The sequence below is a fragment of the Sphaerodactylus townsendi genome, linkage group LG04 (genome assembly GCF_021028975.2).
Source record: "Sphaerodactylus townsendi isolate TG3544 linkage group LG04, MPM_Stown_v2.3, whole genome shotgun sequence".
NCBI classification, from domain to species: Eukaryota; Metazoa; Chordata; class Lepidosauria; order Squamata; family Sphaerodactylidae; genus Sphaerodactylus; species Sphaerodactylus townsendi.
This window is the reverse complement of record NC_059428.1, coordinates 113,519,419-113,535,308: the sequence shown is the minus strand read 5'-3', so window position 1 is coordinate 113,535,308 and position 15,890 is coordinate 113,519,419.

The following is a 15,890-nucleotide window of genomic DNA, read 5'->3' as shown; positions in this document are numbered from 1 at the left end:
AGCTTCTTAATTGGGTAGGAAATCAAAGAAAAGTAAAAGTAACTGCTAACACTGGTAGAATCAATCCATGGTTTAGGCTGGCCACATCAAGTGATCATTGATTAACCAATCAGGGTTAAACCCCTCACCTCTAAAATAAAACCTTTCCAGCTAGTCTCTAACTGACCAGTTCCATCTGATTGGAATTAACGAAGATGATTCCATGACCCTTAACTAGCACCAAGACCTTGGAGAGATAGTACACTCATTCCCAGTTAAAAACATCTGCTTTCAAAATTATCTGAGCTCATGAGAAAGGCAAAAGAATTTTACTAGGTCTTCTAACAAACAAAATGGATTCTCTCTTGACAGTGGCCCACAAGGCCTTCTTTACAGTAGCCCCTACAGTGTGGAATGCCCTCCCTCCAGACCTAGCAAAGACCATCCCTCTTCACCCAGGCATTTGATTGACTACCCCCGCTGGGAGGGGGGATCTTTGGGGTCTGTACACCCCTCCTTTTTGTGGGATGGGTTGGAGAGGTTTTGGATTGTTTGGGGGGTTTTAGGATGGATTTTATTGTGATTTTACCATTGTTGGAGTTTGTATGGTTTTTATGGTAACCCACCCTGAGACTGCGATAAAGGGCAGGGAATAAATGCAAATAATATAATGCAAAGAGTTTAAAACAACCAATTCTTCCAGGGCTACTGTTCTCTGTAATCTGGTGATCAGTTGTAATTCCAAAAAATCTACCAAGCCTCACCTGTAAATTGGTAACCCTACCCTGCAAGGATGGAATACCTATACCCTCATTCAGTTTATGCAATTCACCATCTCCTCCACAACTTCTGATGGCTGGACTAAATCCAGTTCTACGTGGGCTTGAAAAAAATGCTTTAAAGCATTTTTTTTTACTTTCTGTACAGCTCATTTGAAAAAGAGTTGTTTGATTTCTCTCCAGACCAGGTGCTCAGGAGCAGCAGTGCTTTCACATCCTGCACGTGAGCTCCAAACGGCACCTGGTGGGCCACTGCGAGTAGCAGAGTGCTGGACTAGATGGACTCTGGTCTGATCCAGCAGGCTAGTTCTTATGTTCTTATGTTATCTATCTACACAATGTATATTGAAGCATGCCATTTGGCCTTAGAAGTATTCCTACAGAATGCCTTTTGCACATTCTTTGTCCATTCACTTTCTGTATTGCTATATTCAACAATAAGATTTCAGCTTGGGCATTTTAGCCAGGTTGCATTGCATCACACTGTTTTGCATTCAGAACAAAAGGAATGCCTCTTAAACAAATCTCTTCAAGCATAATCTTCAACAGCATAAGGCTCCAGTAATATATTTTGAAATACTGGTAAAGAGAAGGAACTTCCCAATCTTCAAAGATACATAACAATTTATATGGGCTAATATTGTTAGTCTATGCACTGTACTGGGAAAGTATGAACGGAGAAACAAGCATACTTATTAAGCCTTGGAACAAGGTTGTTTCACATTATGATCAAGTAGAGACCACAGAGTTCAATGAACTTCTGATAGTCATAACATACTTATTTTCTGAAATAAAAAGGAAGAAACAGTTCACTTACACCCCAAAAAATGGCTACTTGTAAGAACATGTTAAAGAAATATCCAACTATACAAGATGCCCCCAAGGTTTATCCATGTGTAGACTCCAAGAGCACATGCACATCTGCCATCCTTTCCCTCCCCCTCCCTCCCTTGCATGCCACCCCTCAATCCATTCCCTCCCCCTCTGTCCCCTCCCCTGCATGCCACCCCTCACTGACATCCACTTCAATGGCATCTACCCAAGCATCCAATTTGCCTTAGAAACTGAAAAAGAAGAAAAACTGCCTTTTTTAAATGTCTTGATCCTTGGCCATCAATTGGCCATCAATTGTGCCACACAGTATACAGAAAACCAACACACACAAACCAGCGGGGAGATAGTGAGGGGTGGCATGCAAGGGAGGGGGAGGGGGCCCAGCATCTGGACATGGGCCACCCACCTTAGCAGAGGGATGGGGAGGGGTGCCATGCAAAGGAAGGGGAGTTAGGGAGGGCAGGGAGTGAGGGGTGGCATGCAAGGGAGGGGAGAGAGGGCCCAGCTTCTGGACATGGTCCACCCACCCTAGCGGAGAGAGGGGAGGAGGGGGAGGGGTGGCATGCAAGAGAAGGGGAGGGAAGGACATTTTAGAGAATATTGATTCATAGTGTCACCATGAATCTGAAGTGACTTTAACATCTGGACATGGCCCGCCCACCCTAGTGGAGGGAGAGGGAGGGGAGAGGAAAGGGTGAGGGATAGCATGCAAGGGAAGGGGAGGAGTGAGGGGTGGCATGCAACGGAAGAGGAGGGAGGGAGAGAAGGGGGTGAGGCGGGAATGCTATGGAGAGGAGGGAGAGGTCCCAGCATCTGGACTTGGCCCACCCACCCTAGCGGAGGGAGAGGGAGGGTCCCATCCCATCCATATGTAGACTTGAGATGAAAGTGGAGATGTCATTTATCTCTGTTCAATGTGCTTTGGTTTTATTCTAGAAAGACAGTGAAGTCATGAATAATAGCTGAAGGAGAAGGATGGGTCTTCACAAAAAAGATTGGTGGTATATGTAAAACGTTGAGCTATATTTAATGGTTAACTGTAGGAAACCCTGTGACCACAGATGCTGGCATTAGGGTTGCCACTTACCTGGTTCTAATGGGGAACCTTTGGGTGATGGTCCCCATCCCCTGCTTTTGCTCAAAGCAGCAGGAGGAGGGGAACAACATTGATGCGTGCCAGGATATCACCTCCTGTTTCAGAAGACAAAAAGACATCATTACAGTCTAAGTATTTTTTTAAAAGTATGGTTGTATCCATCAATATTTGAACATTCCTTGAGTATCATGAATCTAGTTCCTGTTCCAAACAGGAATGATTTTATTGAATTGTTCCACACTCCTGTGTGAAAACTAGATTCCGGTTTATTTCTGTCCTTCCCCCATCAGGGCTTTCAAGCCAAGAGATATTCAGAGGTGATTTGCCATTGTCTGCTTCCACATGGGCTGAGAGAATTCTGAGAGAACTGTGACTAGCCCCTGAGGAGAAGTGGGGAATCAAACCCAGTTCTGCAGGTTAGAGTCCATTGCTCTTATCCACTACACCAGTGGCTCCTTGTTCCTACTGTGACGAATATCCTGATGAACTAGCAACTGCCATACACAGGATTTCTCCCTCTTATCACAATGTAAATTTTCTGCTTACCAACATAGGACCAAGGTTCACAGTGGGAAATTAAAAAGAATATAAACTGAGTGTGAGGGGATAAGATTTGGACAACTGTCTAAACCCACCCAAGTCTTCAGCAACATGAGGCATGGGATACTTTCTTTTTTAAAAAGTGAATAAGAACAAAGTTATTTAGAAAACAATATAACGGGAAATAAATATTAACTCTTGTGTTAAACTAATCCTTAAAACTCAACCTTCTCTCGACCTTGAAATCCTCTCCCTCCAACCTCTTCCTGTCAGCTCCTAATCCACCCTGTTGGTCGTCTAAAAACATTGCTGTCATTGGTTGCTCTGTCTCTGGACACTTTTCTTAGCACTACCTGTCATGCCTACCAACACATGTTTTTCCCATGGCAAAAAGATAATAGCCAATCTGTACTGCTCAGTGGAGGTAACTTGAGGATAGGATTGCTCTGTTAGATAAGATTACCAGTGAAATATCCCATTGCATTTTCCAATTTACACTAATAAATCTCTATTTGACCTTCGCTGTGTTTCCAAATTAATGTTAACACCAATATTAACAGATCACTTCTAAAGGGAGTGATTACATTAATCATGGTGTTTTAATGTCAGAATGGTAACATCTCATGGAAATCTCCCAGGAATGGGGAAAATCTCTTTCAGTGGAACGTTGAATGTTTTTCCAGTCCTGCACGTGTGAACTGTGTTGTATTCAGTGGGTTAGAAATACCTAGAAATGTTTCTGGGACTCAGTAACTAATTTATCACTGGTTAGAAATGAGTTCAATGTAATCGACAGTTGTCACAGTACTAGAATTAGAAGAACTTCAGCATTTTTGCCTAATCAGCTGTTTGGAGATACAGTATCCTCCCTCTAAACACCCCTAAGAAATGCCAGTTTCTGTTTCGAAAATGTCAAAGTGAAGTGAGTGCACTGCTCTCCCTATGCTTCTGTTCCCTAGGCTGCCTTACTGAAAAAGTTAGGAAACTCCTTATAATGACAAAACTAAATCTGTATATCTGCTTTTGCAACTATGAAGAACAATGTGAGGCATGACTACAGTCGAATCCCCACTAGAAAATTAAATGCAGATACAACCAGGTTTCAAAAGAATCGACACCTTTTAATCGATGTTTCACCCTCCCCACTGCAGCATGTCTCTAGTGAAAACATCAATGTCTATCAAGGATTCAAACAATGTTATGCTCCCCACGAACAAGCAGGTCTATCCTGATTGGCTGTCTTGAGGTGTTGGGGCGGGAACTTTTTTTTAAGTTTGGCACGAGAATTAGTGCTTATGTGAGCATGTAGGTGCATACGCACAATCTCCCCACCTATGATACTTTCTTTTGATTTGCTACTCATGCCCACTTTTCAACAATTTCTGCTACTCGTGCCCACCTTTCAACAATTTCTGCTCCTTGTGCCTACATTTACACAGTTTCTGCTCATCATGCCCACATTTAAACAATACCATATTGCCTCTGCCAGCACGAAACAGAAAAAAAAAAGGCTGTGCGTGAATTGTGCATAGCCCACTGCTCTCTGATTGGCTTTGAGGCTCCGTGGGAAATTAAATCTAAATTGAAACCCCAATCCTTCCCACTGATCTGGATCTGATGCATGATTTTGGAAAGGGTGTACATACATGCAGTTTCTGAAAAAACACGAAATTAGGGGGAGAGGAAGCGCCAGAACCGGGATGAATCCCGGTTCAGCGATCAGGCAATGGGGAGTTTGTCGTGAAACCTGGATATTTTGAGTGAGTATCTTGTGATTAACCAGCAGTGGTGATTCCACCGTAGGTACCTTGCATGGAACCTGCATCTTTATCACACAGTCAGTGTTCAAAATTTAACACAGTGTTCGAAATTTCATACACTGGTACGAAATTGAACTACATGCTACAGACATCACACAGAGAAGGTTGGAAGTGACTTCTCTGTGGCTAATTATGCACAAGGTGTTTGCTGCAAGGTGGAGACAAATGTCTACTTGTACAGATATATTTCCTCTAGCCTTGCTTGCACTTTCCACTTTCTCTGTGGCAAGCAAATCCACTTTTAACACAATTTTAAATTTTGCTTCACTGTCAGACCAGGACAGATTTGCCAATGGGCACAGCTTTGCCCCAGACAGCTTTACCCACATGTGTTTACCCACACATGGCCTGCCTAGTCTTATCCCCCCACTGCCTCATGCTGCTTTGTACACTTTCCCCTTGCCCTCCTCCTGGTTGCCAACTGCTTCCCACCTTGTCCTGCCGTATAATTTCTACTGCCCATGGCCTCTCTGCTTATGCATACATTTAGACCTTTAGATTAAAAAAAAATAACTATATTGATAGATTGATAAATCAATGCTAATACTAACAAAATGAAAAAAATAATACTAGTCAGTCCAAACATTCAATTTTCCCCTATATTTGATCAACAAACTGGGACATCTCCAGTCTTGTAGTTTTATACACAAATAATCAGCAATTCTAGACCACACCAGGAAAGGCCCATTGGTCTTGATGCTTGGGTTTCCAACACATCAAGAGACAAATGACTGTGAACCTGAAGAGCTTAGCAAAAGGCAATTCATGTTGTCCTTTTGCATTTTGCATTTTGCACACCACCATTACTCCCCACCCCTTCCGCTGTAAAAGACAGTGTTGAGGCAAAGCATGCAGATGCCATATTTAAGACTTTTCTTTAATAGTTTGCCTTTTTGTGCTGAAATATTCATCTATCTATCGATATTGATCTATTGCTAAGATTAAAGATGAAAATTAAAGATTATATTAAAAATTAAAGCATGCATTTGCCATAGAGAACCCAGGAAACATTGCCCACCCCAGAAGCAAGCCAATAGCCAGCTGGTGGGAAGTGCTTGCCCTGCTGCAAACATGGCAGTGGGTAATGGTGCTGAACGTGCCCCAAAACAAAGACTCCCTGGCCAATTCTCTTTGAACTTGTGGGAACCTTGCTGTACATAATTGGTCTGAGATGACTAACCTACTTTGCAACAGCACATGGGCAGTTGATCTATGCATGCTGATACTGGGCAAGGTTGGTCCATCTGCACTCTAGAGAATACTGTAATATAACCTTTCTACTATTCAGAGATTATTGAATGTTTCTTCTTTTTTGTTTTCCCCTGCTTGTTTTGCTTTTTCTGCAAGCCAACATGCTCTTTTAACCAAAGTCACTTCACTGGTGAAAGGTTAAGTTAATGTTACTTGTTATCCAGTTGTTGCAGTAAACTTTGCGAGACTTCAGGATGCCAGCCTCCAGGCAAGATCTGGAAATCCTTCAGAATTACAGGTCATCTCCAGACTGCAGAGATCAGTTCCACTGAAGTCCCTGTCCTCTCAGACTCCATCCCCAAATCTTCAGGAATTTCCCAACCTGCATCTGGCAACCTGACCCCCATCTCCCACTAGTGGCCAGGAAAGACATGGCAACCCTAGTGAGACTGGTTTATTTCCCCAACTCTGCTACTACCATATCCATAATTCAAGGTGGCTAGCATTTCCAGGCACTGCCTGTGCTCTAGATGGAGGGAAAATGGGGGGGGGGGGGGGGGAGAGTGAGAATGGCATCACAGGATGCTACATCATTGTGTGATGAAATAAAAATTGGCACTTCCATACATGGTGGTCGGCAAAAAGGTTCAGAAGTACTGGCAAACAGTTCATAGTTTAGTTCAAAATATTAAAGACGAAATTTAAAATGAATTTTGAAATTTATCTATTAGTAATATTCAATACTGAAGTATTAAATCAGAACAATTCCTTGTTTCTTTATATGATTACAGCAGCAAAAATGACTTTAGTTGAAAGCTGAAAAATGTTGAAGGCTCCCACTGAAGAGGAATGGCTGAATAAAATATGGGAATTAGATAAGCTAACAAAAATGCTGAAAGAAAGCCTATTAGAAAAATGTGAGAGAATCTGATCTCCCTGGTTAGAATTTATTAAAGAACAATATGGCTCAGATTTACTCTCAGTTGGGATTAAGTTTTAGAATGAAGTGTGTATATTGATTTTAGATGTTATTGTATGAGTTTATCTTTTTGTTTTTTTTTGTTTTTAATCTTCTCTCTGATACAAATTAGGTATCATATAAAAGATAGAGTATAATATATTTTTTTCTTGGATGGATGTGAAGTTGTAGGTTGGAATATCTGTGCAATATTGATCAAGTGTATTTCTTTTTTTTCCTCTTCTTTATATGTATTCTTTTTGAAGAATAAAGACCTTATATAAAAAAGGGGGGGATAAAATCACTCCTTCATATTACGTCAAGAATCTTTGGTAGCCATTGTTGCTGCTAACATTGCTTGGGATGTGGTACCCCTCACGGAGTCTTCATTAAGAGTCATGGAGCAAAAATGACCTGTTGGTGAGAGCAACAAAATGGTGGCAAAATTCTGGACTGAAGAAAGAGTCTCATGAGGTTTCATGAATCCCTATAGGGCAGGCAAAGCGTGTTGTGTTAATTTTAAAGAGAACAGAGACTGTGAAGAGATAAGGAGGATTATCTCTTCTGGTTTGGAGGCAAGAACTGCAAAAGCAGCAGTGAGGCACAGGGGTGAGAAGAGAGCGACAAAACACATTGAGCCACCACTGATAGTTCCAGTCAGAAAAACTCAGAGATTGTCATCACAGAAGCTGTGAAAAAGTAAACAGTGAACAGTGGGCATGGATTCCATGCTCATGATATGTAGACTTATTTCCCCCTGCCAAGTTAAAAGGCTGATGTGAGGATTCTCCCATAAACATTCTTTTTTAAATGTGTGAATTCTTGTTATAGTCCAAATGAGATTTTGAGTATTTTATTGAAGGCAGCATTCCTGACTGAGTTTGTCCTTCTATGACATAGAGTTAATTGGCTCAGAAACTGGGCTCCCGCCATCATCCTGGGGATATTTTTTTTGTACTTAAAGAGACTCTTTGCCAGTCCTTGCTTTGGATCTTTGAAGGGGAAAAAAGCTCATTTCATCACAGGGAAAAATTCTTGCTTCAGTTTAAAATAGCTTCTCTGTGAGTCTTGATGTATAAGCTACTCCTATCCACTACTTCAAGGGCTTACCTATAGTTCTGTCAAGTCTCAACTGACTTATGGTGACCACAGTAAAGGTCTTTCAAAGCAAGTGAGAAGCAGAGGTGGTTTGCTGTTGCCTTCCTCTGCAGAGTCTTCCTTTGGGGTTTCCCATCCAAGTATCCATCTTGCTTAGCTTCCGAGATCTGACAAGATTAGGCTACATTGCTTGCTTCCTTCACTCCCCTAACTACATATATAATTGGCCATAAAATTGCAACTAACTTATGGCAACCTGTAGGGTTTTCAAGGCAAGAGAGATTCAGAGGTGGTTTACCATTGCCTGCCTCCACTTCACAATTCTGGCATTCCTTGAAGGTCTCCCAATCAAATTTTAGCCAGGGTCAGCGCTGAGTGTGCAACTGGCCCAGGGCCACTCAGCAAGCTTCCATGGTGTGAGTAGAGATTTGAACCTGGGTTTTCCAAGTCCTAGTCCAAACTTCAATCACTACATCACGCTTGGTCTCACTCCCTACCTATATGGCAAATAATAAAAGTTCAGTATCCCTCCCACAACCCAGAAGTTTCCCCCACCTGGTGGAAATGAAGAGTTGCTTCCATATTTCAAACCTTGGAAGGGATACAGTGACTTGAGGAGAGGATGCTATGGAGCAGCAGAAGGGCTAATTACACAACACACACACACACCATGCCTTCTCTACTCCAGAGGTTCACCTTCTGATGACCAGTTTCTCAAGGGAAAGGAAGAGTTTTGCTTTGGTTCCATGCATATGCTTTTACAGCAGTGCTCATTCAATTCTGTGCTCTTACCTGAGTTCAAAGAGCATCTCAAAACATGAGAGTTCAGCAGTGTAACGTCGTTTGGCAGACGGTGCAGGGCAAGAGGTCTGTCTCTTGTGGAGCTGACATGGTGAACAAGAAAATAGCAGGCCATATGTTCTGGTCATACAGTTCAGTGTCCCGATAAATGAAAGTGATTGCATTCACAAAAAAACAGTGGTTAGAGCTTTGGACAAAGATCTGGGAGACCGGCTTTAAATTCCCACTCTGCCATGGAAGTTTGCTGGGTGACCTTGGGACAGTCACTCTTTCTAAGCCTAAACTACCTCATAGGATAGTTATCAGGATAAATTCGAGCCATGACAATAATGTAGATTCCTTTGGGTCCCAAATGGGGGCAAAGGAGGAATCTAAAGGAAGGAAGTAGATTTAAAAAAAACTAAGATTTTCTGCCACACTCGCATGCCCTGACACTAAATATTTTCTTGCACTATGGCAGCTCCTGAGATTTAGCCTTGAGATCTTTCTTTCTCCAGTTACTGACAAATGTGAAAAACTGCTTCTGATTTGCACATCATTATTGCTTTAAACCTATCTCCCCTTGCCCCATTTCTGAGCTGCAAGAGAAGAGGCCTCATCCATTCCATTCACATTGATAATTGTCATGTTAAATGATCTGGCTGCTAGCTAAACAAGTGGAACGCCTTGTGCATACAAATGTCACTGTCTATCCTTGATTCTCAGCAATAATAGTTCTGCAGAAATGCAGTGCCCTTGGCGAGAGCAGTCAGTATGACAATCTGATTAGCAAGGACATGAGGGAATGGTCAAGGAAAAGGACTGAACTTTCAAGGTAACGTGCAGTGCAATATGCTTGATAGAATTCGGGGGGGGGATACCAGTGGGGCAGCAAAAACATGATATATCAGTGAAATGCAGATTGCTCAACCAACACCATCTGTGGGAGAGCTTTTTACACCCACTTGCTCCACTCCATTGACCACCCGACTAAGATGTTCAGGGACTGCATTGTTCTTGTGCTGTAAAACCGTAGCACACAAAAATGTTTGGAAGCTCCATAAACAGAGCATATTCCATCACAAATGCAAACCACGTCATCCAGAACATATTTGAAGCTCCGTGTTGAGAATAAATTAAAACAATAGCATGGGAAATAGTGTAGTGGTTAGAGTGTCAGGCAAGGATCTGGAAAGTTCTTGTTTCAATCTCCACTCTGCCATGATCCTGGGTTACCTGAGGACAGTCATTTACTCTCAGCCTGATCCACCTGACAGGATTATAGTTGTAAGGATAAAATGGAAAAGGGGAAAATAATACTGTAAGCTGCTTTGGGTCCCCTTTGGAGTGGAAAGTGGGGTAAAAATAAATAAATAGCTATGTTCAAAGCTCCATAAGCATAGCACAACTTGTTCACAAATGCAAATGGACATCTAGCAAACCATGGCTGATTACACTCAAGGCATCTGCTGTACAATTGGGGCAAATGTCTGTCACAGCAAGATTTCTTGTATGGACTTATTTCTTCAAGCCCCACTTTCACTTTCTAGTCTCCCTGCGACAAGTGAGACCACTTCTAGCATGGATTTAATGTTGCTTTGCCACCATACCAGGGGGATTTTCCAGTGAGCACAGCTTTGCCCTGGATCTCTACCTCTGCCCGCGGCCAGCCTGCCCATCTCCACCCTTCCCACACTGCCCTCCATGCAAGGATCTAGATAAGGGGGGTTCATGGGTTCAACCCCCATTACATGTCCGAAGCTCTGTCCCCCCGCCCCCTCACCCTCCTCACCCCCCTCACCCCCACCAGCTGGGCTCCCAGCTGGCAGTCTTTTCTTCCCTCCCCTCCAGGGAGAACAGACTGCCGTCCCTAGCCTCAGAGAGCTGCTTTTATAAGCACTGAGGTTGGGGGGGGGGGCTTGGGAGGTATGGCCATGCCCTACCCACCCCTTGTGGCAGTCTCTTTCTCTGGAGGGAGGGAAGAAGGGACTGGTGGCTGCCAGCTGGGAGCCCAGCCAGTGGGGGAACAGGGGGCAGAAACAGGGGGCGGGGGGCAGGGGAGACTGCCATCCCTGGCCTTGGAGAGCTGCTTTTATAAGCACAGGCCAGGGGCAGAGCTTGAGGAGGCATGGCCATGCCCCCAGGGGATGGGTGGGGGCATGGCCACACCCCCAAACCCACTTCATAAAAATCTATAGCTATGTCACTGCCTCCATGCCTTCCCCCTCTCCCACCCTTTCAGCTTGCTGCCGCCTTCCTTGTTCTCTAAACACTCTATTGATATATCAATGTATCGATATAACAGAGTTGGCTTTTGCAAGGAACAGCACAAGCAGGGGCTGCTTCTGGCTCCAACCTACCTCTCCTGTTCTGCTTCTGCCTCCCGGATAATTAGGAGGGCTTTTAAAAACTTTTTTCCAGACAAGCGAGCTGAGAGGGATTGCCCTATTTTGTTACCTAGCTATTTTTCTTAACCCTTTGAGGAAAGCAATTTAGAAATCTAGCATTGGGGTCAAGCAGATCACAGTTAGGTCCCAGTTTTTTTATAAATAAATATATTCAACAGTAACTCCTTTTCAATCTAAAATATTTTGGTCCACATCCTGTCTGTTGTGGATGTAGATTTGTGTGAGGACACACAGCCAATTTTTCCCCAGGGCAGGCCCATGTCAGAGTGGGAATCTACTGTTGGCTAAAGTGCACCAAGTTCTCTTTGGCCTTTTTTTGTGTGTCAAAGACAACTCTATTGAAAAGCCTTTTCTGATGGCTAGCAGATGTGATGTATTTGTATGTTTTGTTTCCTTTTTCTTTTTTGTGCTTTTTTGACATAGAAATGTAGTTTGTGAGTATCTGAAGTGATTATAAATACACACAAAATTTTCCAGAGTCTGTGAGAACCTGTACATTGATTCCTGAGGGGATCTTAGAATCTCTGCTACTTTGCTTATGTGTATTTTCTTCATGCAGGCTGAATGCATGAATTTCTAAATTATTGTTAAAACATAAAGTAATTGCTGTGGCATTAAATGTCAGTTTTCACACTGCTGGACATGCACTGGGGTTTATTTTCATAGGCCGTTTCCACACGGCCTCCAGTCGCCCCCATGCCGCCAAGAGTTCTGGCGGCGTGGGGGGGCAAGCCTGTTCGCACGCAAGCGTGTGAGCAGGCGAAGCGGAGGCTGGCAGGCGGCAGGCGGCTCCTCACGGAGCCGCCTCTTCCCCCTTCCCTGCCCCACTCACGGTGTCCTCGTCGTCGCCTGCTGGGCGTTGCAGCCCCGCCCATGCTGCCCTCCGACCCCTGGAGGTCGGAGGACAGTGTGGGCGGAGCTGCGACGCCCAGCAGGCGACGACGAGGACACCGTGAGTGGGGCGGAGACGGGAGACAGCGTCTTCCCGGTGGCGCGGTTCGCACCGCGCCGCCGGGAAGACGCTTCCTCCCCAACAACAACCCTTTAAAGGGTTGTTGTTTAGGGCGGCCTGACGCTGCCCTGGGGGGAGGGAAGCGGAGTCAGGTCGGCGCTGCTGCGTTGCAGCAGCGGCGCCTGTGCGAACGGTGGCCTGGGGGCGGCATTTTTAACGCCCCCAGGCCGTCATTAATGGGCCGTGCGGAAACGGCCATACATATATTGAAGTCAATTGCTGGGACGGGGTTAAAACATCAATGAGTAATCAATCCTCTGTTAAAGAAAAATAAATGGAGTAAGTGGTGGGAAGGATTGTGCCTAATATTAATATTCTTTCTGGTCAGTCATGACCTGCAGTGGTCAGAAGGATTAATTGTAAGAATTGCCCCCACTTTTACCTCCTGAGTTCAGAAATATGTGAAGTATTCCAAAGACTGTGAAAAGTGTAGACATATGATCAATGACTATTTTGTAGTAAATGGGTTTTTCTGAACTTCTTATTTCCATTGCTTGTGCGCCCTATTGCCTTAATTTTTTTCTCTTTTCTATGAGTGTTTTGCTCTCTCTAGTGGTCACTTTTATATTTCATTGCTATATCCCCACTTTATATCTATGCATTTTTAAAGTGCTTGGGAATGAACTTCTGATAGTGATAAAATATGTAAGCAACCACAAGAGAGAGCAAAACATATGTGGATAAGAAAAACAACAACAATGCAATATGGGCCCACAAGTGGTGAAAGAATGTGCAGAAAAGCCCAACATTTAATAAGAAATGGACCCAAATATTACAAGTCCATTTTGTGCATTGCCTATCTATCTATCTATCTATCTATCTATCTATCTATCTATCTATCTATCTATCTATCTATCTATCTATCTATCTATCTATCTATCTATCTATCTATCTATCTATCTATCTATCTATCTAACATTACTTGGGTTCAGCCATCATTACCATTCAATCTCATTCAATTTATTTCAATCTCACCCAATTTCTCCTCCTTACTATAGCTGCAACCCCACTTTGATTTTTGTCCATGCAGATCCCATATTCCCCAGCAAAACTTTTTGAGGTGGTCCTAGGAGACTCTTCCTTCCTTTTCAACCAGCAGAAAAGCTAATCTCATGTGTTCAGCAGAACAACAGAAACAGCAAAGTGAAAACAGCAAGCGATGAAATTCAAAACCATCCCCAGAGGGTTTTTTCCCTGTGTCATTCAACAAAATGTTGGTACAGAAAAATGTTTGATTTTGTCAGAAACATGGAAAACATAAGCAGTAAACAGAGTTGACATCAAGGTTTATTCTGCACCCAGGCCTATTCATCCATTGTGGGCATTTTTTTTGTTAGTAAACTGAATAATACTTATTGGTGGGGTTGTGTCAAATGGAATAAGAGATTTTGAAACACACAAGGCCTGAGCAATGCAGATTTCTTCCCCCTTGAATATAGGTTAAATCTTTATTAACAACAATATGTCAGTGGTTATGAAATATGTAATCTAAGTCTGCCATCTGCTGGAAGAAACATAACTCTGCTATTCCCATGTTTAATCTTAATTACGGAGAAACATTGCACATTGCCCACTCAGGGACTAGTCTTCTGGACAAATTTGTAATGGGAAAAAACTTATTTTATGTAAATTGTACCTTTCTTTTGCCATTTCACATGAGGTTGCAAAAAGCAGTGCTGAGGAATCGTTTAGGATTTCTATACGAGGGGAAAAAAGAAGTATTAATAAGGAAAGATCAATAATCAAGCAAAGTTCAAATTCTTGTTGTTGGAATAATACAAGATTCAATTGCAGAGGGGCACAGTTAATATGTTTACTAATGGATGTCATGTAAGTGTTGGTAATCTCACTTCAGCATTGTGTGAGCATTGCTGTTCACTAGTGTGTTTTTGATCCCTGAAAATTCACAAAATTCTTCTGAGATCATCATGTACGTCATGTATCATTATTTATAGGTATGTTAAGTGTCCTTATGTTGACATTCAGTCAATAATTGTCCAATAAAACCATAGCAAGAAGAATCAAGATGTTTTGTGTCTGTTTTATGAAAGGGGGGTTGTATCTTTCGCATGTGTGTTGTTGTGGTGAAAAGTGACATCAAGTCACAGCTGACTTGTGGCAACTCAGTTGACAGTGGTGTATTGCCACAAAACAGTGCTCATGTGCTGTAGCCCACCCAAGGGCTCCTTTGGCCCACGGTAAATTCTAATATATCTCGCCATGAGCCACAGATTAGCACCACAGTAGGAAACAACTGACGGTCTGCTTTCATACACAACTCTTGCCTGAGTGGCATAGGAAGGCCTGTCAAAGATGTGTGAAAGTCAGCAGATGAGCTGGCTCAGTAATACTTTCAAGGATCTCTGGGCCTATCTACCAGCCTGGTGTGGACTAAGTAATTGATTTGGTTCTGAAGGACACTGTGTTAAGACGTCCTGATGTTCTAGGTCTCAGCCCAGTGTTGTGACAAACTGGGTTGAAATGGATGTTGGAATACTTAGGGTTACGTATACTTAACCAGATAGAACAAAAATCTTCTGATCATTTCCTATTCCCTACAACACCGTCCCAAGGAAATGTATGTCCCCCTTCCCAGGCCTGGCTTCAATCTACGTCCAGTGCTTCTTCCTCATGTCAGTAGCCGGGTGCATCAAAAGGAGAAGTGTCCAAACATCTGCCAGTTTAATCTAAATAATTCAGCCAATTTTTTCGTCCCTTCTGTGAGTTAATTTTCAATCCCATTTTGTAGCTAGTGAAGCCCGTCTGAATATTGACAGGTGCTGCCCTGGGACCAACAGTGTACTCTCTTAGCATAAAAGCAAGCACTGCATGGGGTCTAAAAGATTTGCCACTGTAAAAATGCAGAAAGCAGTGACCTGTATAACTACATACGAGGCAGCTATCCAAAGCTTCCATTCACTGAGATTCTTCTTCTCCCTCCACCTTCTTTGAAAAATGGGATTTGAATTGCAAATAGCCTAGCATATCATAGGAGAAGAGTCCCAAGCATTTAAAGTGCTCTGTACTGATTTTTTATTTCATGAAATCAAAATTCTCTTCCTTTTATACAAAGAGGCTGACCTGGCCAGAAATCAGCAGGACGGATTTTGTTTCACACTTTTCTCTGCAGCCATACCGACTTGCCATGCTGTACCAGACATAAAAGCAGCTATTCACCTATCTCTCTGCTTAAATGTGTTAAATTAATTTTGCCGCAAGTAGCATTTCTGATTAGTTTAGGGTCAGGTGGCCACCAAAGTCAAATTAATATTTGGTTACCAGAAGCATCTTACTGTGTGCCCTTAACATTCCTAATAATTCTCTAAACTGGACCCACAGTTCCGCAAATGCAGATATTTAATTGTCAGTCGGGTTGCACAGCATGATGGTGGCTA